Source organism: Oxyura jamaicensis, chromosome 10 (genome assembly GCF_011077185.1).
Source record: "Oxyura jamaicensis isolate SHBP4307 breed ruddy duck chromosome 10, BPBGC_Ojam_1.0, whole genome shotgun sequence".
NCBI classification, from domain to species: domain Eukaryota; kingdom Metazoa; phylum Chordata; class Aves; order Anseriformes; family Anatidae; genus Oxyura; species Oxyura jamaicensis.
This window is the reverse complement of record NC_048902.1, coordinates 5,319,991-5,347,573: the sequence shown is the minus strand read 5'-3', so window position 1 is coordinate 5,347,573 and position 27,583 is coordinate 5,319,991. Positions and strand designations below refer to the sequence as shown.

At 36.6% G+C, this 27,583-nt stretch overlaps 1 protein-coding gene across 8 annotated transcripts in view; it reads right to left on the bottom strand.

Moving 5' to 3' along the window:
* The window catches only part of FAM189A1 (family with sequence similarity 189 member A1), a 138,313-nt gene that overhangs the window by 62,941 nt on the left and 47,789 nt on the right, over nucleotides 1-27,583 (bottom strand). The window lies entirely within an intron of this gene.

Below are 27,583 nucleotides of genomic sequence, written 5' to 3'. Positions count from 1 at the left end.
CGTCAGCCTCTTGCTGCATGCAAAGATGAGAAGAGGATCCAGAACTCAGCCAAAACCATGCAACAAGCTCTTCTCCTTTCTGCTCTTCACTGCAAGTCTCCCATTGCGTACAGAAGTTGTGTTAGACCATGACAGCCATTGATGACCTGGTCCCATACCAAACACGGGAGCCCTCTCTCGCACCAGTCTTCCCTGATTTGCAGTTTCATGCCTTGCTTCTCAATATCCTGGACAAGGCATTACCAAAGCTGGGCTGGCCATAGAGTTAGACGGGAAAACTTGGACATCCTGTGCATGGCTTTTGCAACTATCTTGCCTGCTCTAGAGGACAAAGAGCCTATTAAAAGCTATTTAAGTATTTCCGATATTCTTTCTCAAAGGTTCTCAAACAGCAGCAAAGCTATGGCCTGACAGAAGAGGACACTCCTGACCTGACATGCTGTTATCACAGCTTTTGAGGTGAAGTTCACAGCCGCGCTGGAAGCCGCAAGAGAGAAAAGGAGGCATAAAAATATCAATTACCACCTTAACAGGCATCAAAAAGTACAGTGTACTTGATATTTTTATCACAAATCCTTCTTTTCTGATATTAGCACAAGTACAGCCGTAAAGACAAAAATACCTGCAACGACTTGAAGGAACAGTTGTCCTGAATTACGACGGAAAGTCAACGCTATGTTACGAAACACTTGAGATGACGTTAGATATGCATTTTTTATTAAATTAAAATTCATATGTCTACTTTCCACATTTAAATTTTCCAAAGTTAAACCAAAATGTGAAATAGCTGGGATTAATTTGAACTTTATTAGATTAAATTTACTCAGTTTCTGCTGATGTATATATATTAGCTATTATCCTCCACTGCTGCAAAAATGAAAAAAATACAGTTCAATGTTTAATGGAAAATATCGGATTAAATACCTTATCAAGCATTATTCAGAAGAACTGTGGGAGGAGTGACTGAACTGCTACAGAATAGACCTAATCATGCTATCCTAACAGGCTACTGTTTAATTTGGGACTTCACTGGTACGGGAATTGCTATAACAATGTTCACGTGAGCTTCAGTATTACCCATGTAGCAACTTGGTGGATAAACAAAAACCAGAGAGAGAATTTTGTAACAGAACTCTTTCCAGATTCATTAAACTTTCCTTCTTATCTAAGAAATATATAACAAGATTACACAAAATGCATTTGATTGATGTTTATAATGTTTCAATAAATCAAAAAGAAAAAAAAAAAACACAAGACACAGGGAGTTCTAACATACCTGCAACACCATATAAATACACTGCTAGCATAGAGTATACCTCATGAGTGGGAAGAAAAGAAAATGGATTTTAGTACTTTTTCAAATCCTGAAAATACAAATCTGTCTTCACAAATTAAAGCTATAAAAATGTCACCTTGAACGCTGTATACAGACAGCACTGTCCCTTCCACCTTTCTTCAGCAGCCTGGGTAAAGACCAAGTCAGTCTGCCTTCTTCTCCCCCCCCCCCCCCCTTTTTTTTTAAAAAAAAAACAACTTGCCAAACTTATGTGTGAACCTGGAGAACATATCAATTAAACTATAATAAATACATGCATCTCTCTGTAAATTCACTTTTAACACTACCTTCTCAGTAAACAACTAGGATTACTAGATAGGATGAGCCCAATCAGAAGAAGTAAAGGGTTTAATTACCACAGGTACTCTGATAAGCCTTTATTGTTTCTGCATTACCAACCTGATGAAAAGTATTTTGCTAAACACTGTAAGGGATACTCTAAGACAGGCATTAGCTAAAGAAAGCAGTTTAAAATTTGGCATGGAATTATCCCACTTAATTATTCCAGAATTTGGTTTTAATTGTATTATATGTTTCTGGGAACTGCTTAAAATACAAATATGCCCAGTGTATCAAGAATGAGCTTTTAAGCACTGCAGTTCTAACATGCACATTTAATTAAATACTCCACTGTACACGTCAGTACAGAACGAAAATTCAGTTCCCACTGTGCCTTTTCAAAGGATAGCCTATAATGTGTTAAGACCACAGTAACTTCCCTATTGAAATAATAAAACATATCTAACCCCTAACATTCACAGGTCATATTATCTTTCCACTATAAAGGAAGTTATTTGAAGTCCTATTGTTAGTAAAATCTGTAAAATCACCAACTACAAATAAATAAGACTAAGAGAGCCCAGGTGTACTGAAAAGGTTCATAAATATAGCACCATTATCACTTATTTTTCCTGTTCTGATCACTCATTCCTTTCTCATGTTTCTAAACACTATTTTTGGTAACTGACTAAAAATTATATAAAGTACAATTTTGAAAACTTATTCACTGGATTATACTAAAAATTAGGGAACAACTTTTGCCAACATCCCTTTCCAGTCACATTGCAGCAGAATTTTCTGTAATGCTCCTAACGTCCTTAATAGAACACAAGTCTAAGAATGCATGCTAATTTAACAATGGAATTGTATTTATTTATATAATTAGTTTACAAACTACACATGCCATTAGAACACTTCTCCTATCACTACCTGCATTCTGCCTTCTATTTTACATTACTGACTAGGATCAGTATCAGCGTCCTCCCAGACTGCCTCGCTGGGAACAGGAGGACTGACAGAGTTCGTGACACCTATTTACATTTGTTAGTTTGAACAACAAAACATGAAAAATTAATCTGAAAGACAGTTATATTTGCCCCAGACTAACACAACTGTGACACTAACACATAGCTTAAATTGGCTTCAAAATGGTTGTCAATCATAATGCAAAAAAAAACAAGTGCTGAAGATTATGTTATGCTTTAGAACAGTATTCAATACTCAGGGCATTCTCTTTCAACGATATTCTAAACACGTTACAAGTAGCATGTTGCTTTAAATTCTTATTCTTTGCATAATTAGCGAGAACAACATATGTCAGCATAATTAGCAAGAATAATGTATGTCAGCCAATGAGATGGAAAAGTATATATATGACATTTGAAGAAATGTCTTACATGCTGCAAGTTTATTTAATCATGATACAACTTTATTAAAGATGATACAACTCTGATTCAGAACATATCTCCAGAGGCTTTATTAACTAGTGAAGCATTCCAAAAGTTGATTGAAAAAAATGTGAATAATGAAAAATCAGCCGCTGTCTTGAAATACGTGGTGCTGATTCTGTTATCCAAGTAGTAATATACAGAAAAAAATCCAGCACCAATTCTTTAAAAGTTAGACAATTTGATAAAATGGACAAATGCCCCACAAAAAGATCTAAAGTGCAACTTACGAATTTGCACTGCATTAACATTTTATAGATAAAAATGCAAACAATTATATTCCTGATGTCTTGACTGTTTCAGAAATGATTCATGCATTTCAACAATGGAAGTGAACTTCATAACGTAACACTAAAAACCTCCATGGATGCATAAGATGTGCATTATTTCCATTTACTTACTCTATGAAATGCATGTATGAATATGACAGAAAGAACATTTAAAAAAAATACGTTGCCTGACAGCCTGGAGTTGTATGCAACCTCCACCTACACTGGTGTCTGCATTTGGCTGAGATATGAGCTAATTCCCATGCAGGTAAAGAGTAATGTTTTCCTGATAACCAATGCACGAAGTGATGCTTTAAAACTGTAGGCATGATGTTTAGATACAAAAATGGTTAAATAAGCTTCCTTACAAGAGGTTCCATGACTTAATTATGTGCTGTCTCAAAATATACTTCCTTTGTTCTAAATGTGCCATTTCATTTGGTGCCACTTTGTGCCAAGAAAAGTTATGAACAATTATTCCCTATTGACCTTTTCAAGGCCAGTAATGTCCTCTGTAAAATTGGATCTGTCTTATTCAAGACAAAGAGTCATCATACCTATCACTATTCCTGTCACCTTTCTCTTATGCCTTTTCAATGAGGTAATTGGAACTGCGCTCGGCACTCAATATATGGATTTAAGCTGTGACATATATAACAAGATACTATGGCTTGTTCTGAATTTCTTTCCTAATAACACCTAGCATTTTATGTGTATTACTGAAAGGCAAGTACCGAACTTGGTAGTTGGAGAAAACTACTCACAACCACTTCCTGACTGGTGAGAGTCGGCGTAGAATGTTTTTACATGTCTGCCTGCTTTCAGCCCTTTCCTCACGTATCCCTTTGAGCTCAGGGCAACTGCAACCAAACAGGTTTCTCATCTATCACAAAGTCCACATTTTGACTGCCTCACTGTATCATATGCACGATATTTAAGTGATATGTATTTCCATACTACATTATTTTACATCCCTTAATCCAAGTACAAAAATAATGAACTAATTGAACAAAAACACAGGCAAAGGTGATCATGAACAGAGGACTTTAAAACTCCTCTCCATCATCCAACATTTATCATAATTCACCGTTTAAGTCATACTCGGCAGCACATTTCCCCCAGTAGCAATAAGTCATTCACAGAATATCTGCTACATATATTTTTGATAAAGCAGCAGTCCTGTACAAAATAACATTGGAAGGAAGTGACACCAGATTTCACAGGGTAGTAATCCTCTCTCTTAACTCTGCCTCTGCCATTGAGCTGGTTGGCCTCAGGCAAGATACTTCAACTGAATGCCTTTTCCATAGATGTGAAGTGAGAACTTTCAGACTGTGTAACTTCATCATACTGTCATGAAGCTCATATTAACTGTTCACAAAATGTGTGAAGCAAGAACTTATGTACCAGAATACATACGTCAAGAGCTCCTTCAGTTTTCTGCAGGTCCATCCTGGTGAACTTGACCTTGGTGAGCTTCAAGTTTCTTTAACCATCTGTTGAATCTTACTGCACTGCTTTTTTATGGGCAAATATCCATTTGTTTTGTAGACTGAAGCACATATGCAACATTTTCCTTACAGTGGATGAAGAAAGTTTTGGGGTGAATAAGCCATTCCAGAATGAGCCATTTTTGCAGGAGTACTTTGCACTTTCACTCTGAACTGTCAAAATATGACACAGCCTCACATCAATTGTAACTCTGTGAAAGCTGACTCACCAGGAGCTTTAGCCAAAAGCAAATATACCAGATAGGTAACATTCCTCCATTTTCAGAACCTGGTAATTCCACCTTCACTTCTTTTTTGGGGCTACACATACCATTATGGGCACTATATGCAAAAAAAAAAAAAAGGTAAACGTGTAAAGCTAAAGAACTAATATATGGATAAATATTTTTGTTAATCATGGGAGCACAGTAAAAAGGAACAGCATACATTACATATGGCTTGAAGAATGACTTAATAACACAAAGAAGCCTGTCTCTGCAATGTAATTGAAGTCCTCCAAACATAAATGTCGTGTCAGATAAGACCTTATTTGCAAAACGAGCTTTTATTTCATTCTCACTTTCATTTCAGAGAAGCAGAACAGGATTTTGTTTTAATTGCTGGCATCTCAACCACTTCTTCCAGTCATGGTTTTCAGTGGCTTGATAGTCAAAACATGCTTAGAAAATGTGAATTTGATGATGAAACATTACTCGACACTACTGTGTAGTCTAACTTGAGGAAAAAAAAAAAAAAAAAAAAAAAAAAAAGAATTGGCATATGAAGCTTGCTTTTGCAAACCTGCCTATCCTCCATACCTGGAATACTGTGCCTATGAACTTTGTCCTGTTAATTCCTGTCCTGAATTTTTCTGAAAATTAATAAAGTCTTTCTTGAATGAACATTTTTGTACGTAATTTGAAATATTTTGTAGAAAGCAAGTTTTTGGAACACTGTATTTTTACATTAGATACAATAGACTTTTTCAACTCCAGTAAATATGTTTACCATTAATGTGGTTTAAAAATATATGTATTTCTAATACACATTTTAACATGATTTGTGAAGCGGCTAGAATAGCCAGAGGCAAAAGTGCTTGTCTCTGTAAAACACTGTGTATGGAGATTAACAACTTGCAGCAGGGTATTTTGCTCACAAAGCTTTGACATATATGGGCTACATGAAGTAACGTTAAATTTTTCTTATTCTACAGAATTTATAGTTTCCATCCTGATAGAGCCACGAGATACAACTGGAAGTTAAGATGAAAACCGACGAGCACCAAGCATTACAGAGCCACGATACCAGTAACTGCCATTACTAAGGTACTGCAAAATTATCTGAGGGGGGGATAGACACAAGCTACCTGTTGGATCAGCCAGGTGCTGAACTTAGTAGGAAGATTTCTGGCTTCCCACAATAGCCACACATGCATTCTCTTTGCAATGCAGACAAGCAGCTCATCATATTTCACTGAGGGATAAATAACGTATGTCTAATATAGCATGTTCATGGGAAATCTTTCAGTAGCTGAAGCACTGCAGACTAACATTTCAGACTAACATTTGTTCTTGCCTATTTCCCTAAATTATCATTCCCCTAACAATAAGTATCATGTATTTTTAAGGTGTGTTACACTGAGTAACAGGTAATATTTTATGTACTCTCTGCCTATTGTCCCTCTGCAGGCTTTGCAAAATCTCAAAAACCGACCAACGTGGAGTTTTAGTACAGGATTACTTTGCATTAAATCAAGTACTAGTAGTTGAATTTTGTTATTATATTATTACAATTAGATCTTTAAGATAAAAATTGTATTTAAAACAATCTCTTGGTTCACAGAATCCAAAGACTGAAAAAGATTGTGATGGGCAGTGCCTCTTCTGTTCCCCACGGTGCAACGGACACGAAGAAGCACCTATGTGCATTAAGAAGCTGCATCTACGTGGAGTCTGGAAGGAGGGACAGATGAGCTTCCTCCAAAGGAGCAACTGGGCTTACTCAGGGCAGGGAGGATTCCTGAGGCTGCAAGACATGGGCAGGAGGGTCTTGGTGTGGAGCACAGCTCAGGAAGCAAGCAGCAGAAGCCGGGGCGCAGAGCACAGAAGGACTCATACTGGGGATGTGGCAGAGGAAGGGAGTGGCATGCTCCACCTTGGACAATCAATGAGGCAAGCAAACTAGCAGGGACTCCCAATACCTTCAGATTCTGAGAAGCATATAAAAAACCTTTAATCCTGCCTTCTCTAGTTCCATTATAAAAGGTAACTATTAGAGTTTATTTTCCAAGAAAATCTGTCTGTAAAAGGTTATTGGTCCTGCCGTGAGCAAAATCACAGTGCATCTCAAACTAAATAGAAAGAAGCATTGTCAGTTAATGATGGTAGGAAGCCAGAATTAGGCAAATTCAGATCGAAGTCTTGATTTTTAATAAACTCCTTAACTATCAGGATACTATATGCTGTATCAGCATGGTGGAATGTCCATCACAAAGGCAACACCAGATGGCATTTCTGGAAATATTTTCAACTGCCTGCCATGACTTTGAAAGTAGTCTTGCTGTTCATGATCAAGGTTCTTTGGGCTGTTATTTTAAAAGGTCATATCATATGATTTTACTGATCCCTTCTGGCCTTACAATTTATTCAGCTATGAAGTATACAACACAAGAATGTCAGAAGATAAAACTCAAGCTTGATTTAATTACAATTTATGTAATTAAATACATAAGCGACATCATTCTAAAATGAAACCATGTTGAAAACTTACTGCACAGAAATGGCAATCACACTAACGCTGTCGTCTAATGGTTTGCAAGTGTACAGGGAGAAGCAAAATTTAGCTTCCCATTATTTCCTTCATAATAGATTCTTTTGTTTCATGATTCAATTATACCACTTTCAAAATTATTTCTCAACACTTGCCAAGAAGAGACTGATAATGAAAAAGTGTTGGCACTTCAGATCTGTTTAATTGAGCATTCCATGTCCTTTGCCCAAATTAAAATAAAGGTTTGAACAAAAACATTCCCTATAGCTCTAAAGCAACAGTCCGTATAACAGGCAGAAATACGGCCTGCTCTGCAGCACAGCATCACAGTAAAGATTTAATGCTTTTACGTGAAGAACCATAAATTATATTGCTTTATCCTGAAATATATATAACCGTTCAATTCCAGTCATTACTAAATCAAATTCCTTTCCTCCAGATAAAATTTGTTTGACTGGATTTAATGAGGCCATTTGACTTTTTAAGAGAAAGCTGCAACCATGTTATAAACATTAAATGACATACAACTGTTTGTAATTTCAAAGCTAAATACTTCAGACGAAGACTTGAAAATTAAATTCAGAATACAGTATTTTAATGGACCATGTTAAGGTTCCATTTCTTTTCCTCCATATAGACTTTTAGTTTAATTAATTTATTACTAGTTGCCTTCCAGTATCATTTCTATCTTTTTCTATAGTATTATTTCTTGTGGAAAGAAAGTAACGCATACTACTACATCAAAAAGTAGGCTATTTGAGGTTATAACAACTGCTACTGTCTTTACCAAAAAGAGTATGCCTCTCTTCTACTCAGTTTTACTTCCTGCTAGAGTGGCATTCAGGTCTGACCCAGAGCCAGTACATTCATCTTCAGAATAATCACCTGAAAGCCGTTGACAAGAGCAGAGCACAGTGCACGGCAGAAAGGGGCACTGTGCATTTCCAGCAGGATTTGCATCGTGAAGAACAAAATCTGCTTAAGGACCAGAACGTGTAGCTTAGTTTCCTCTTGTGTCACTGTGTAGGAAATGACAACAATAAACACAGGGATTTGGTATTTGCTTCCCAAACTCTTGAAGAACCCTGGCTTCCAAAAATGTGCTAATATTCTTAATATAACGCTATGTGTGTTTGTTATTTCTGTGATGCTGTAATTACAGCAGTACCAACTTACAGTTTATTTTAATATAAATAAATAAATAAATAAAGGTTTTTAGATAAGTTCAACAGTGGGCTTGAATTAGTAATAAAGCTCTGGTACTATCAGCTCACAAACATTAATTAAACAGAAATTTGTCAAAGCTATTATTTGCTATTCTGATTCTAAATAGCATTTTTAACGTCCACACCTTTCTGAAGCGTGCTAGAAGGAATAGAGTGTAATTCTAGGAAGCTTGGGAACCATGACATTTTTCCTCTAACGCATAAAACCAAAGCTACTACCTAGAATCTTCCAGCTCACGTACTTGAGCTGTGTATTGAGAAGGAAGCACTGGATAACTTCCAGTTGTATTTGGAAATGGAAACTTAGCTCAAACGGATAATTTTGACAGTTGCTCTGCTGGTTTTTTCACCTCCCTATCATTTCCAGGAGCGCAACAAACACTTGCATGTATATCTTTAGTAATTTATTTTTCTTATCTAGAAAACATTTTGGCCTTTTTGAAAACTTTTTTTGTATCCCCACAACAGTTTACTCCTCTCTTGTCCCCACGCCTTCCCCACCTCGGTGAGCAGCAACAGGAGATAACGTGCGGGTTTGGGGAATTTGCTTCCACGCGCCCAGTCCTTGCCAAGGCGCTGATGGTAGCAACTGCTGAAAAACTTCTCACAAAGCAAGTAGTAACAGGATTTTACAGCAGCGCTGTGACAGGATACTTTGCAAGCAGGTGCCTTATCCACACTGTCTGGACATCCACTGGCCATGGGGGTGGATGAACATACATCGGGCAACGTCAGTAATGCCGCTTGATGCGAATTCATACTAAAAGCGTTACTTTTTGCTTTCAAGACCTATGCTCCAAAGATTCCCAAAACTGACAGATTTTGTGTTTGCTAAAAACCTTGAGCCCATAAGGTGCTTGATTGTGCCAGTCTGTTCACCAAGTGACAAGCACGTCCCTACTGACATGTACATGCCCTCCCCACTGACATGTACATGATAAAACTGGTTCCTTCAAATTCTCTTTAAGATTTCTATCTTGCTACAAATTCTCCTAAATTGAGGGGCTTCCAGTAAAGATACAAATACATAAGATCATATAAATATAAAATAAACTATAACATACACGTTATGTAATTACATCTATACACCAGTGCTTCTCTAAAGAAAAAATATCCATTTTATATCCATAATATTTTGAAAGCAGAAGAAAAGTGAACAGCACTAACCTATTTTAATGCCACTCAAAATAGCTGTAAATTTGAAATCCTTCAAAACTGACTCCTGCAGCTCTAGTCAGCCAGAAAAAAGCAGTGTTTATATCCACTGTGATCAAAGCCACTTCAAACATAACTGCTTCTTGAATAGAATTTTGACCACATCATCCAGAATTAAAACTTAAAACTATTTCAGACATATCTGAGTTTAATGCTCCTTTCAACATATTCGCTGAGGAAGAAAAAATATCATATATTAAAATTACCTAATAGGACACTATTTTCTCAAAAATTTTCCATGACAATGTCAGAACATGGTTAGGTTAGAAAAGAAGATTTTTTTCTAAATTAGCTTTGTACATAAGAAAACAATACATATTTAAATGAAAGAGCCAGCTAGATCTGTAATCTGAAATTAATAGATTAAAAAGAATGTGTTAGTACTCTAGTAATTTTACAGAAAATCTACATGAGTGAATTTCTGCTTCCATAGCAACTGCATTAATGGGTTCCTCCATATATACAGTACGTTACTTTTGCAAGTGTCACATTGCTGCAACAATTCACCTCCAGAACAAATGCAAGTCCCAGAGAAATGCTGCACTGTGTAAATTAACCTTCCATAACATCTGTAGCAGAATACCCTGAAGAAATAAAAGCTCACACTGTCTTGCTGACAAGGACGGGCATCAGAAGGCTACGCAAGCAGCCCCTCCTGACAGCAGCGTAATTAGAAAGAGGCAGGTTGGAAAGGTCAGACGCACAGATATTTTGCATGTCTTCCCCATAATATTAATAGCTATTGCTTATTAATGTTTTCATTTTTGATCATCTTTCTATACCATTGTTGTGTGTTTTGAGTTAGAACTGTTTTATTTTTAAACCCGCTTTCTTTGAAATATCCTTCACACTTTTGAGGCAATCTATACAAGAACATTTTCATTTCCAGAACACTCTTACCTGTGCCACGTGGTATTTCAGGGGAATGACAGAAACCTACTCCTGTTAAGCTCAGAAGCTAACAGCTAGCTAGAGATGCTATTCCTTAACTGCCTACCCCTTAGATACATTTCTGTAAGGGAAAGACTAGACAGATCTGGGATGAAATAGTAAAATACACATTACTTTGCAATAAGAATATCCCCAATATCACTATACATCAAAAAGCAAAACATACAGAACAAATTTCACAAAAACCTCAGATCTCTCTACAGGCTTCAGAATTACAGACCAATCTACAAAAAACGAAGAGGTCAAGGAAAATTGTTTTACCTGGGAAATTTTAAGCCTCATCAGAAGTAAGCCTTCTCAGTAGATATTGCTTGAGTTCACTACGAGAGGCAGCAGGTCAGAATTTTGATCAGCACTTACACACAACGCAAACCTTCAAGAACTTCCTACAACAACAGCTTCCAAAAGTAAGAAAATGATAATTGTATAAAACTGCTTTTTTAATTCAGTCATTTTCCTTCAGTACAAATTTTTGTGAAGATAAAGCTCTTTCCATTCAAAGTACTTAAATAAATTATATCCATTCAAATCCCTCAACATTATGATCTTCCAGAATTGATCAAATTGCCTGACAAAGCACATTACATGAAAACGCTCGTACAATAAGCGCATTCTTTTTTCTTAGCTTCCTGACAGAGGAATTTACCAAGCAGAGCTCAAAAGAAGTATGGGGACCAGTGGGCACTGCTGCCCCAAAGACATCTCCTAAATCAAAAAACACAGTGCTTGAAAAAGCTGGGATGAAGACACAAGAGTAACAGTGCAACATAGGGTAGGAGCGTTCAAGGAAAAAAGGGAATGTTGCCAAAGCGCCTGTGACAAAGGTGCATCCCAACATGGGGAAAAAAGTAAGGCTGAGAAGAAGAGAAATTTCAGAAAGTCAGTAAATATTTCTTAAAAAAATAAATTATACAGAAGCTCCTGCCATAAGGCAAAAGGAGATTAAGGGATGAATGAGAGGCGGAACCATGTTTCAACACAGCAGCAAGTGAAGATAGTAAACAAGACTGGGTGGCATGAGAAAACAGAACTGGGGATTATTGGGAAGGATGCAGGACGATTTTAAAGATGAACAGAAAGGTGGAGGTAAGGAAATAAAGGTGAGGCTGCATACTAAAGGTCCTCTTGCTTTCATACAAACCTCTGGGTAAGTACCAGACTCCAAGACATTTTGTTGAGTGAGCCAACTGAGGAGCTGAGACTTCTTTCAACTTTCTTCTTAAGTGTTAGGTATTTTTGTATCAGCCTGATATGCGGGAAACAAAAAGGCAGAAATGTTCCCTATGTCTCCAAGTCCTCACTGCTGCACTTTGTGCATGCACTGGTACACAAAGCCTTTTAATAGACCTTAAACTCCAACAATGAAACATTTGTTTGGTCAAAGTTCTTGTGCCTTGAAATAGGTGATCCATGTTCATCCCATCACCAGGATTTTCCAGTCATGAGGGCTAACATCCTTCTGCCACAGACACTGGTTAAAGCCAGCTCTAGATACGAGTCTCCCTATTAACTTCAGAGAGGCTTAAATCATGAAATGCCCGAACAAGTACTTCGGCTACCCCAGAGCATATTTGCTCTGTTTTTCTTTGTCAAGAACACAGTACTTAATATCCTTCTGTTCTAGTATCAGTCTATGTTCTATTACATGGTAGTAAAACTTGACTATTACATATCTTCTTCAAACACCTGACTCCTCTTTTGGTCAACTGAAGGACTTAGGAATCTTTCAGGACAACAAGACATGAACAAATGCTCACCGATACACTAGGTATTTCCCAGGACCAGAGCGTCATAGTTCAAGGTGCCTCTCAAACTTCCACAAACAACTCAATTCAATTAGGTGTAATCACTCAAGATTCATCTTCTGCTTTTTCTTACCTGCTTAGATTTGCCATCAAGAATACTCCTAATCCAGTAAAGTAATATAAATGGAAATCGTATAATGCACATTAAGAAAATTTTAGTCTTGCATTCCCTAACACATATATTCCAACTTTCTACTTCCTGTTTTTCCACTGCTGGCCTTTTTGTTTTGGCTTGGAATGACAGCTTAAGACAAAAAGCCAACTCTTGATTTTTATCAGACACCTCATTCGTGAGCAAATATTAGCTATGCAGTATTTATGGATAGCAGTTTGGTACTGCCATGTAATGTTTCAAAGCAGCCTCACGGGATTTCATCAAACAAAGTTACATAAGCTGAAAGTTAAGTTCAAGGGCTAAAAGAACAGGCAGTTATAGAAGGATTTCAGACTTTGTAAAAAATAAAAAAAATAAATAAATAAAATATGCATCTTAGAAGCGTTAGAGAAGGGAAGACTCTGGATGCCAGATAACAATCAGCAAATTATTTATCAGAGTAACCTTAAGTAGCTTGGCTCTCTCCCCCTCATAATCAACAAACAAAATCACAGCAAAATCTGACCTCTACAGCTAGGTATTCCAGATTAGCAGTAAGTTAAAAAGCTTGATATGCGTAGGAGCACCTCCTATCCACGCACAAGTGATAAAAAGAATGAATGTTTTCTGAGGCATTAGAGAAAAGAAATTGAGACAATTTAGCAGTTTGCATTTACACCTCGTATCTGTTCCTTCCAGGGAATTGTGCTGTTCTGTGGCAAAACCTTTGGGAACCTCTCATGGCTTAAACCCAATCCTTTGTGGTGTAAGCTCTCCATGCAGATTACAAAGTTTTCACAGGGATCTATTTGAAACAAATCTCAGATGATCAAAAAAAAAAAAAAAATCTAATTTGTTAAAATTGGCAAGTATATATTAAATACATTTATAATAAAACAAATGTTCTATAAAAGAAACAGTGTTTCCACAGCAATAAATGTGATTAAATTTGTATCAGGACTGGGGGCGTTGAGTACTGTCAAGGCATTTTACATATTCACTTTTCTTCTGAATTATATTTCTTTCATTTCAAGAGGGTAAGACGCCTGAGCAAGAAAAAACCTGAAGTACATATACAGAAAGTAACGTTAAATAGAATTTCAAGGACGTGTTCTTGTCCTTTCTTCATTATCATAAAAGACTCACTCCAAAACTTGATAGATACGCACTTGAGTTTTTTTCTAATGTACAAAGCAACATTTTAATCTTAAACTAAACTTTCCTTTTTAAAGGCTTTTAATGATAATAAATATCTCTTAAGCATCTTCACTATTACAATGCAAGGAACTGCCATAAGAACTCATACAGACAAATAACCGCAGACACTAGTTTCTAGCCGAGAAGCCTATTTTCAAGACAAGAAGCTAGACTGCAAAGTTCACTCTACCATTATTCAGGCACAAAACAAGCCTCGCAGTCTCGGTGCCCTCTGTAAGTGCAGATGTTTCCCCACGCATTTGTCTATATAGTAAGAAGGATTCAGTAGATGACCCCACCACATCAGTGCAGCGATTCTCTGCCTTTATAAAAGATGTAACCTTGGAGGCAAAACCTGTGGTTTATTCTGGAAGGAAACTACTGTTCACAGGGACATGGACCAAGGTTCAACCAACTCAAGAGCCTTGCAAACTGATGTCTTTGAAAAAGTGAGGATATCAAAACAGATTTAATATTCATATTGCCTTATTCTCTTCCAACTATTTTTCTGAGTCCTTTATGTGTTTTTTGTTGTTGTTGTTTTCTGGGGGGGGGGGGGGGGGGCATGGGGGGGGGTGTTCTGTGGCACAGCACTACCGTTTTCCACCCAAATTTAGAACAAGAACCCAAAGGCACTACACTGAACACCACAGAAACCACTGCCCACTGATAAACTCACTGGGTTTGTCAGCTTTATACTAACTTTGGTGCAGTAAGGCCATACTTGCTAATGCTGCACTGAGGCCGTGTTATCAGTTTTGGTTGTAGCTCTACCCCAAAAGCCCAAACAACTTTTACAGTACACAAGGAAGGGGGCAAAATCTGTCCCAAATCCCAGAATCCTTTTTTTTTTTTACTGCCGTCTGTGTTTTAAGGAGACTCAGAAGTCAGCTAGAGCACCCAAGGAAGAACCTGCAATCAAAAAGGTGGCATCTGGGACAACCCACCAACTTCTGACTTCGAACAGGAGCATAACGCCTCCAGGATCTAGGCATCTAATTCCATCCCACAGACTAAACACACCCTAAAACCTGTCAAGTAGCAATCCAACCCGATTCTAATTGGAAAATGCACCTATTGCCTTCAGTAAGAATTCTGCATTTGTTTGAGATTTTATCTATAGATGTTGCTCAACTGCTTCATATTTTAAATGCATGACTTCATTCTCTTCCCAATAAGACGACTTCCAAAGAAGGAATTAATGAAAATTTCAGGGAAAGAATATTGGAGTTGGAATAAAAGAGGGACTAGGAAAGGAGGAAAGGAAGAAAGGAAGAATATAGTTTTGGGAGAATGTGTTCAAAATTACGCCAGGTATTTCCCTGAGAAATGTCTATTTATGCCTGAAAATGTCTAATCGATCAATAAAATATTTAATCAGAATCTGCAGAAGTATATTGGTCATCTGTCGTGTGCATGTGACTATTCAACATTACAAGATCTGACTATTAGTTTAAGCATATGCCAAAAAGACCACACTAGAGAACACCAGGTAAAAACTTCTGAATTAAAATGCAAATAGGTATTTGCTTCCAACACTACTTTAATATTAAAATACTACATGATTCGGAAAAAAGACAGGTACTTTTTTCATGTATATATTTCAACACATTAATATTTTCATGTGCTTTTTTTTTTCCACTTCTTGCTATTTTCTTGTTCTATTACTGCTTTCCAGTACTAAAACTATCCTGATAAACAGTCCTTAAAAATCAGTCTTTATTTAAATGCCCCAAGAATGAAAGAATAACTGTGAAATGATTTTGATTACCAATCTCTAACAGTAATTAATCCTAACTGCTTTGCTTCAAATGGAAAACAAGAAACCTTGTTGTACCTCCACACAGTTTCACAAATACTTTCCATGCTGCCCAGCTAAACAGCTCCAGTGATACCATAGAAACATTGCTTTATTCCATTTATCCAAATCAGAGGATGAACAACATGCAGTCTCTAGTTTTGCCTTCATATGCATGGATGAAACAAACATCAAATTAGTTTTCTGTTCCTAGGTTAGTATCAGAAATTAAGTTTTTACATTCCTATTGCATAAACTGGTGGAAGAAAATGCTGCAGTGATTCTTACTCAAGCAGTCAATTCAAACCGGCCCAAAAATTTCATTCAAACCATTGCCCACCCTCTCCCTGGCCAGAGCAGAAACAAACCTGAAGCGTTATTGTGAACAGCCTTGGTGAACACACACGGGGCACGACACGACCAAGCTATTTCCATTCACCAGTTGCGGAGCACAGTTCAATTCACCGCTGCTGCCCAGGACGGAAGGGCTGGTCAGCTGTGTTTGCACACAGAAGACCTGCAGAGCAGCACCGCATCGCTGGCTCTCCCTCCCAGGCTTCCTCTCTTGCCTGGCTCGCAGCGGGTACAGGACCAGTTCTCACTTCTCTCTGGGAAGGACCGCGTCTATTCTCCAGACCCTAGGCGGGCCCTGCTCAACACAGGGTTTTTTCTCACCTTGCCAAGGTAAGCTCTAAGCAACACACTCAGCTCTCCAGGCCCTAATGGAGAGCAGCAGCTCTAGCAGTGATTACAGGACAACTGTTTGCTACCGGCAGCGGTGCCCTGCAGTTGCTCACTGAGCCCTATTAACAACAATTCAGTCCTCCTCTCGCCTCCCTCACCATCCCGACAGTATCCTGTGCTGTAGACATGCTTCTGTATCTCTGTGGGAGTGCCTGTGTATGTATACGTAGAAATACTCACATTTACAGATATTTATTTCTCCACCTCTCCACATGAGAAAGTTTCTGCTCCTCCATTCTGTCCATGTCTAAGTGAAAATTGACCAGGGTAGGGGGAACAACAGAAGGGGGAGGAGAGGCTATTACACCTTTCCTGTATTTCCAGCTTTTGCAGGACTACAAGGGAAAGCATGAACATTTTCCTACCAATTCCCGATAGCTGTCACTCATTTATTAAAAAGCAAAACCCTAGATACATAACGCTGATACAACTATACAAATTACAGAATAAATGCAAAACAAGCAAATAGAGTATCTTTAATTGCAGTAGTAGATATTAAAGCTTTTTTGGGAAATAATATGGCAAAACAAGTTGGGGGGGATGAGGGACGGAGATGGGGGCAAGTAGCAACCTCCTGATACATTTACCTCTGCATGTAGAAGTGTAGTCAGAAACACATGTATGCTGTGGTCACTGTGCTGCAGTACTCTGAACTACAGGTCTCTGCAAACAGAATAAAGCCACTGAACTACTCCGATGGGCTGAATTTTCATTAAAAACGCCAGCTAATGCATTCTCCCAATTCATCTTCAACTCAAATGGAAACAAAAAGATGTCAACAGATAGATCTTTTCAATTCCACTGCTCTACAAGAACAAATATGACAACACTATTAATGAACATGCTAGGCTGATGGCCAAACCTATCACCTGAAAAGGGATCAAAATAAACCAAAAGACTACTGCTTTTTCCCTTAAGCAGCTTTCCAGTATTCATTTTTTAGCCTTTTAACATTTACAGACCTGCATCTAGTCTATGAAATAACCCAAATTTTCTTGTGTTGATACAGCTAAAACAAGCACTTCTTATTCATCTTCTGAAACACATTTAATCATAGTTGTGCCTAAAACACTCAGTTATAATAGACTCTTATGGTTTAAGAGTAGTTAATTCTTTCCTTATGACTGCATGGTAAGAAGCTACATGCAGTAAAATTAAGAACAGGAAAGGAACTAATATATCTAAAATGTAGAAAAATTACTGAAAGGAAACTTACTTAAGAAGCAAAGGCAAATATTGTGGCACTTCTAATTTACAAAAAAAAAAGCAAACATTAAAGGAGGCTGCAAACTTCTAATGAATGGACTGAGAACTTTACTGAAAGACAGGTAAGAGACATCCTAATAGTAATAATAGTAGTAATAATAACAATATAGTTCCTTCCGTGCTTACAAAGGAAGTGAGGCAGATGTCAGAAGCAGAAATTAATTTCCCAAGGAGGAAGAAGAAATACCGAAGGAAATAAGATTCATGCCAAGAAAGAGTTGAAGGAATTAAAATGTGCAGAGGCTGCCAAAACTCCAGGACCAGATGGGATGCAGCCTGTATTTCTAAAAGAAGGAGCAAATGAGATGGAAGAATCATTAGCAGATATATTTAGAAAGCTTGTGAGAACAGGGGAATTACTGATGGACTGAAGAGAGGCAAATGTAACACCCATACCGTACTCTTCGTTTAAGCAGCAGCAATGATTCTGGAGCTGTGACAGTCCCCGATTGCATAGCACTGTGCGAGCATTAACTGCTGCCATGGCAGCATGACGCAATGGGAGCAGAAGGGCCTGCTTAAGGGTAATTAAGATGTGCTTGTTTAGAACAGTCAAGTGTTATGCCCCAGCAGGCTTTGTCTGCTCTCCAGGCAAAGCTGTTTGGGGTCTTTTAAAATTTTACCACTGGGGGTAGCTAATTAGCAGATGGATGCTCAACAGAGCCCAGATTCTGACGGGGTGACAGCTGGTGGCAGCTGGGCCCACGAACAGCCCCTGTAGAACAGGTATGACATAGACCCAGACAGGCAGACTCAGGCAAGAAAGAGCTGTGTGAAGTGGTAAGCAGTGAAAGGGGACACGGAATGAGCATTCTAAATAGATGCTTCACTGTGACACCTTTTCTCCTCCCCTTTATAAAGGCATCTTTGATTTACTTCCTCTGTTTTCATCTAATTTTTTTCTTTCTCTCCCAGCCCAGTTTTACTGGGTCATCTTCCATTGCTGTCATTCTTCCTCTTCTGTAATATTCAAAGACAATGGCACCAGGGGCAGATTATTCTCTCAGTTGTTTCCATCTAATAGAGAAGGAGAAATTTCCAGGCTTAGGGAAAAAAAAAAAATCAGCACAGGGTGAGACAACACAGTTGAAGATCTAAATATTCATGTTAATCTACATGCAAAAAGCAATTTTGGACATTAACGTAACCACTTTATACACACACTAATTGCAAACTTTGATGACTGCATTTACCAGACTCCCTTCCTCCGTTCTCCAAGAAGCACTGATTTGCAGCCTAGAAAAGCTGTTCATGAACTAGGGACACACAAGGAACACATCTCCCAGGAAGGAGACAGAAGTGGAAATGCCAGTAAATCTGCGTCTTCCCCACTTCATACACATGTACACACATATGCAAAACCTCTTCTTTTTAGCAACTCACAGTTGCATCTAAGTGTGATTTTTATAACTTGCTAATAAACAGGAAGACAGGAGCAATGCAAGACTGGGAAAAGGGGTTTGTCTAAAAGCAAAACAAATCAACATCCTGGAAAGCCTCAGATGTAACGCAATCACCTGTTGAGGAAACCTGATCACAATTTGACAAACTACTTTTTGTTATTCCCTGTCTAGAAGAATCTCCCAATTTATGATCCTTGCACGGAAACAGCAAGCCAATGGTACATCCTGAAATTACATACAGAAGATTTAGAACTTTAACTTAAGAATAAAATTAAGCTCAACAGTACTATTAAAAGTTTTTAAATTTTAGGGAAAACACGATTTATCTATTGTGTTAACGCACAGTAAAGAAACACTTTGTTACCGATTTCCACAGACTGATTACCAATAGCACCGTCAAAGTTGGATTGTGCAAGCGTGGTTGATCAGGTAACAGTGTCACCATGGCACATGTAGGGGCATGTGCATATCTAAAGTTACACACATCTAGCATCTTTTACAAATCTACTTTCTGAGAAGTGCCCTATTAAAATCCCTTGAATCTTCCAAGAGGAAAAAAACAACCACCACCAACAAAAAACTACTAATAGAGAGACAAAAACAACATGCTGCTAATTCAAAGAAATGATGCTGAAGAGCTATTAGAAGTGGCAAGAGCTGCACAAATTTTAACTTGAAAAAAATAGTACTTCTAGGAAAGCACACGATTGTTACGCACATGAACTGGAGAACAGGTTTTTCTTAGAGATTTCTTAGTATTTAACTTCAGTAGTCATCCATCATTACAATGTCTTCATAGGGTTCACTTTATGGCTCTAAAAGTTACAATGGTTTTCCAGTGACGGGTGGAGGGAGGGAGTCAAACGTGAAAAAGTTGCTTTCAGAGCACAATTTTTAGTTTTCACTAGGTGTAGGTTACAACATTGTCAAATAATCCCCTCTAAGCACTAATTGCAATACTTCATGTAACATTTGTATGAGTGCTTAGACATCTAGGACAAAAGGTACATGACCTCCACATGAAAACGTGTCTGAAGATGCTGATCCACTTTGTGTTGTTCTTGCAGAATCTTGTTAGCAGTTCTCAAGACTGCCAAAGAAAACTTAAATAAAATAAAAGGGATTTCTAGTAAGTGAATATACAAACACAAAGACTACATCTCCTCTTGTCTAAGCCCACAGGAATAAAGAAACAGACAAAAGAAACGGATAGGCATTAGTCAATATTCAACCCTATCCCAGTGTATCAGAACTTCTCGAAACTTAAGATGTAGGGTTTTTACACAATGTTTTGTTACCCTTTAAACTAATACTTCAGTCTCAAAGATGAGCATTTGTCTAATAGCAGGGCTCCTAACAAACATCCTGACTAACAAACCTAAAGAATATATGTGCTGAAAATTATATTGTGGAGAGTGATCAAGGGATAAGCAGAGTGATATTCTCCATCTCATCTCAACATTACACAAGCAATCAATGGCAACAATGGCATACAAGGTGATGGATGCCTTTAGGCTCTGCAACTCTCCAAGTGTGTGCATTTATGTTTACTTGTTTTTTCTCTTACAGTCCTTATCCATTTACGCTAAAAACCGTCTCTTCACTCCATAGATAATCTATTTATTATTATTCCAGCTGCCAAAATCAAGTCTCTGCTTGAGGAAAAAAAAAAACACTCTAAAATTCCAGTCAGATCTGATCAGGATTCCTAGTTCAGGAGTTTTTGTTTGTTTGCTTGTTCATTTTTTAATAACCATTTTTATTTTTATATTTTTATTCTGCCTCTTAGCGTATCAGGAGGTCCCTTCCTTCATTCAGATAATGGACCCCTTTCCTCTCCAGCACAGAGTTTGGGATCACATTTTCCTTCCTCAAGCATCAGAATTGACAGTGCTCTATTTCAGCTTTCTGAAGTCACGTAGAAAAATCACAGATGTATGAAAACAACTTTCCACAGTCCAACAGAAATCAAATAGTCTTAAGTCAGTAAGTCATGTTTCAAATGTCAATTATATACGAAAGTAGGTACCTGGTACCAAAATTAATTTTGAACGCATATAAGCAATGCAAAAGTAGTTTAAAAAAATAATCCTGACACCTTTAAGCACTATGCTTGAAAATTAGCAGGTAGTTGTTCCCATATCTACCTAATTTAAACATTTAAAAGGTAAAAATAAGATTTGAAATGAAATGGTTGATGGGAAGATATCCCAATAAGAATCCAAATATTTGGCTGGCTAAGGCACAAGTATCTCAAACTACAGTCCGAAGAAGGACTGACTGAACGCCCTATAAAAGAGATTCCTTCTGGATAAGAAAGACAGATCAACTGCAAGGAACATATAGCAACTTCATTGCTAGGGAACAGGTTGTTTCACTTGTGAGGAAGATCAGGCACTAAAAAACTATCAGAAAACCGTAATGATTTAGGTAACTTAAGAATCCACAAAGCACTGACATATGTCTTGGCCAACTTCATTTTTTAAATAACCTGCTTTTACACTTTTACATTTCAACCTTTATTTTTCCTGTTTCTACGTTTCAACCTCAATATGCATTTCTACTGTCAGAAGTATGTGTGCATAATTCTGTATGCAAATTTGATTTAAATATACTGAAGAAATAAAATCAGGCAAATGGACAAAATCTCTTATGGCAAAAAAGGGAGATATGATCATGAAAACACGGATTCATTCAACTTTGATAATAGAAATATTTTTAGATGAACAGAAGGATATGGAAATAGAGTTTTCAAGTAAATTGATATAGAACATGAAATATAAATTTGGGTTTTCAGTTGGACCACTCAATTCAGTGCTGAAAATACACTAGAAAATAGCAACACAAGAGAAGATGAGACATAGACCTGCCTGCTTCTAAAATACAGAGAATATGTAACTGCTTATTAATGTGTGATAGACATTTTCAGCAACTGCTTTGACATTTATTACATGGGAATTAGTGATAACAAAATTTGCATCAATTATTTCATCTACTGCCTAGTAAGAACAAATAATTGATTTTTCTTTGTTTTTATTAGTCACCAAAGCAAGAATGATTTGTTTATCCTAAATGTAGAGCAAATGAAACATCTTTTCAATCTTTGGTCCTCTTGTTTCTGCAAAGAAATATCTGAAAATGAACAGGAAACCTACGTAAATTGGTACTTCCAATCTTCATCACAGGCTCCTTTTTTACCATGCAGAAGACCAGTAAAAAACAAAGAGTCTTCATTATTTTATATCACTTTGAACACTGACGTATCCATTTCTGTATTTTTATAGACAATTCAGTGAAATAGAACAGCTGATCAAGTTACAGAAAGCTAAATTATTCCCACCATCCATGTGTATGTTCAGCTGGCCTAAAGCAAGCCTTGTAAGCTAATTCCACAAGTAACTGTGAAATTGCACATTAAAATGTCAAAAACTAAATAAATAGCAAAAGCATGTGACTTTTCACAAGCAAATCACAGAAGCAGTCTTTTATCTACATTTTCAAATATTAATCAAAAATAAAGCTACATCCATTGCTATGGAAATAGAAGCAGAAGACAACAGTGGTGAAAACCTGCCTTATCAGAGCGCTATGTAATTCCTAAAAAACTCCTTTATTGACACTAAAGGAAAGGATCACTAATTAAATGATTAAAGAAGAATCAAAGATAACCGCTGAAAAATGAATGACTTCTCTTGGAGATCTGATACATAAATGTAGTTCAGTGTCCACAGAGCACTGCAGTGCAGTTTAGATTGGCATGCCAAATGAATTTAACAAGCAATAATTTTACTAGATGACAGACTTTTTTGTTTGGCTATAATTTATAAATAGGAATTCTCCACAGTCTAGCTTTATATGCCTTCATTTTTTAAATAGCCCTTTTTTCCTGCAACTGTCTTCCATGCATTATTTATACTTCACACCAAACTTCATTCTAAACATTTCCCTGACATCTGTCTATGCAGATGTTAACAGTGGATTAAAAAAAGAAAAACATACCCAGGAAAACATTCATATTGACTATTCACTTTTCTTAGTTGTAGTATAAGATACTAACTCAATCACCATTTCTTCACTAGTTCTCCAGGTCCAGAACTTTGGTTCATGGAACAACTTAAAGGAAATCCAGTATGGGAACTGAAATGTACATATCTATAAAAAAATATTTTCAAGGAAAGCAGAGGCCATACCCTTCTCATGGGTCTCTCACAAGTCTGTTGTGCCAGAGGGCAAAATTCAAATCGCTACCATCACTTATCAGAGCCAACACACAAAATACGTGCCTCTCAAATAAGAAGCGGAAGAAGCAGTAAACATCAGTAGATATTTGAAGATTTTTTGTTCAGTGAAATCTGTTAAGAGATTTGAATACTAAGAAATTTGATGAAAAAAATTATAAGCAAGATGTGGCTCCAATGTCATCATGTAATCAATCTGCAGTCATTACACTCCAACAGTAAATAATATATTAAGAAATTTTAAAATCTGAATCTGTATGTCATGTACTCCTCCAATAGAAGCGTAGCAACTGAAATAACTCAAACTAACCAGACTCATGAGATCAACACCACTAAATGAAACAGTATATTGCCTTCTAGTCACTGTTTCTTCCTCTTGCTAATTGTAATTGACACTCATAAGTTTCTTGTATTTGGAAACAGCATAATAATAACTATTAAAGAATAATGGTAGGCTCAGACTAAATTCTACCAGTCTACCAAAAAGAAGGAAAAATGGTCAGATTGCGGTAAATTTTAAACCATTTTTAAGGCACGTTGCTTGTCATGATCAATGTTAACTCATTGATCCAGACACACTGTCAAGATTCTTAAGGAAAAATGCAGAAAGGAAAAGAATATCTGAGACACGTTGCTATATTGCATATACACACTTTTTCAAAAGCAATATTTACCTGCCAATACTAATACATCCTTATTAACACAGTCGTCTCACCACTTTAATAACATTGATTTGAATCTAATATTACTTTGTGCTAATAGATTAATTGAAGCTCCATTAGCATGCATATACGAAGCACAAATTACTTTTCATTATTAAGTGACTACATGAATCTCACAGCAGAATACATAATGCAGCTGAAAGATGTTTTGCAGACAAAGAACACCAGCTAGTAATATGCCTTCTAACATGCCTTTTTTTTTTTCCTCCATGCACATAATTGGTTAAAAAGAACTCTCTGCAGTGTAATTTTAGGCATGTCAGTTAAGTACAAGGAGAAACATAGACCAATACTCTTTCTAGAAAAATAGGGAAAGACTAAGCACTTCTACATTCACTATTTTTTTTAAATACATCAATAAATTACTGAAAAATATAGCATATTTCATGAGTATCTATTAATTGAAATCATACTGCAGTTTTCGGTATATCCACTAAGCAACAATACTTTTCTTCAGAAATTTAAGAATTCACACCATCATCTGCAGTATGATCATTATCTTTATTCAAACACACACATTCATCAACGTTAATGATTCATTAGTTCTTCTGTTTAAATTGCTAAACCATATACTATCACTTTCTAAAAGATTGAGAAAATTGTAAAAATGGCTAAGAAGGCACAGTAGGTATCTGTATTCTACACATAATGCAGTTCTGCAAGACTAAGTGTGGGTAGAAGAAAAATATCATCTAGGTAGTTTATGTAACGCAACCTCAAAGGCACAAATTTTTTCTACTGTTTATAAATATTAGGATACATATCAGCACAGGTAAATCATCCCTAAAGTTGGTGCAAGCACATTGCTATTTACATTACTAACAGAATGCCATTACCAAAAGTGCTATACTCAAATATTAATCTGCTTCTGCTGTTGCCCATCATTTGGCAATGCTCTATGGATATACTCCAACATGAAAATGGTACAACTTTGAAGGGCTGCATCTGCCCTTTTGTTAAACACAAATATGCAGTTGTGTTTACATTCACATTCTTTTACTTCCTCCTGCTTTGGGCAGTGCTCTAACATCTCTGCTGTTTAAAAAGTTTTTGTTAGTAAAATAAAACTCTAAAACGTTTTTGTTGGTAAAATATATTAGACCATTTTTATTATTGTCAAATCATTACCCTTGCGACTTCAAATAAAATAAATATAATTTAAATAATATGTTTTTCAAACTATTTCACAATTAAAATAGAATTGTTCTAAACTTCTGTCTTCAATATTTTATGGATTTCACTCTTTATACTTTAAGTATGATCTTCATGTGGCCCACCATGAGAGGGGGGTTATGAAGTGCCTCTCTTCGAGCAATGAATGAAAAAAAAAAGGCATGACCCCTGTATCTAGTAGGTGTTTACATGGATAAGTCATCACCCTGAATTTATTGAGTCCCTAAAGTAGATTTATAATGAACTTAATAAATTATGAATTCAAATGCTTTAATGTCTATTGCATCAACCTTTCACAGGTTTTTCTCATTATATACTCTGGCATTACAAAATATTCAGAAGCATCGGCAAAATAAAATACTTTTTCAGAGGAACCATAACAATAAAGATTTATTGATAGGAACACAAATCATGCCAATATAGCATGTACGTTTGAATAAGAAGAATAAAATGGAAAAGAACAAAGTTTATGTTCAGCTACAAGCCATTTCAAGAAATATTCCTCTCAACACATCAGATGAAAAACAACATAACATATAGATAACATGACTTGAGAATTAACTCAAAAAAAGTCTGCATACTTGAATGAGTAGGAACTGACAGCAGGGAACTAAAAAAAAACACGTGCTAAAATATTACAAGTTTCTTCTCCTTTTTCAATTGCAGTCTTAGACTGTAATAAAAGAAAACAGAATCCGTGCTCAAAACAGAAAGTACAACTTTTCTGTGTGTTGAATGAAAATCTATTTTGTAAACCTAAATTGCACCCAAATCACACTGTCAGTTTTTTTCCATTTTTAAATGTATACTGCAAGTTTTTAAAAGTTTATTTCTGCATGAATTATACACATTAAGTGCTAAAAAGAAGTTTTCAATCACGTTCTACATCCATGTAGCTTATCAGCTACACTCACCATTACTTATCAGAGTAATGCAATATTACCCCTGAAATAAGGCTTATATACAGACGTGCCTGTGGAAGTGACAGCTACAAAGTAAATTCATGCATTGACACAAAGGAAAATTCATGTGGTAACAGACATAAGAATACATGAAAAGAAGTGCTAATCCTTAGTTTTCAGATAGAAAGTCGTCTACAGATAAATCCTCAAGATGCCTGATGATAAAACAGAAGCCCACAGATTCAGCACAGCACATGCATAATCTCTACATCATAAATGCGCACCCCGTTACCTTAGTGTAATCACATTCACATATTATGCTGCTCGTGGCACTCAAATGGTACACATTCAGTGAAAAAAGATACAGTTTTGATGTATTTCAACTTAAATAGCATTTTAAATGCCTACATATATAATTAGGAAGCACCAAATTTTATTTTTTTTTAATAACAGGGAAGGTCTCTTCATGAGACCTTTAAATTAAATTCGTTAACTTATGAGTTAGTACTTAACTATATCAAATCATTTGGTGCATTTTAATCAATGTTTGATTATAAGACCTTATAAGCATGCGAAATACTCTAAGTGGCAATCAATTACAGGTCTATTAATAGCAGTATTAATTATAAACAGAACATGCACTATTCCTGCTGAAAAATAACCAAAACAGTACCACCATTAATTTGCTCCAAGTGTTCCAGTTTCTGTAACGTGTATTAGAAATACATAAAATGTCACCAAGTATGCAATGTGTATCTAATTATCACAGCTGTATTTTGGATTTTTAGCACTGTCTTGTCTTCTAGAATCAAGTATATCCAAGATCTTGTTTTACTCACTTAGCAAATAAAATTGTTTTCCCAAATTAATCTCTACATCCCCTTAAGGGACAGGCTACACATATATCATTTCGCTTTCTCTGAGAAAGCATCTGTACTTGAGGAGAACTCTACTGGACAAACTGAAGCGTAATTAATTACTCCACTCAGACTGCTGTCTGCTTCAGGTTAAGGAAAGACCACTAAATATTTCTCAAATGCAACAACACTGAGGCTTTGTTCAATTACTTCCTAAAACACACATGCAAAATTAATACAATTTCATAGAGTTTAGGTACATCTCTATTCAAACTCAATGCTGCACATAAGAATAACTGACTCCATGTGTTTTCTGTACGAGATGAAATAAAGGTTGTCATTAACAAATACGGTCTACCAACTAAGTGGAAACATTTCAAAACCAATAATATTTTAAAACC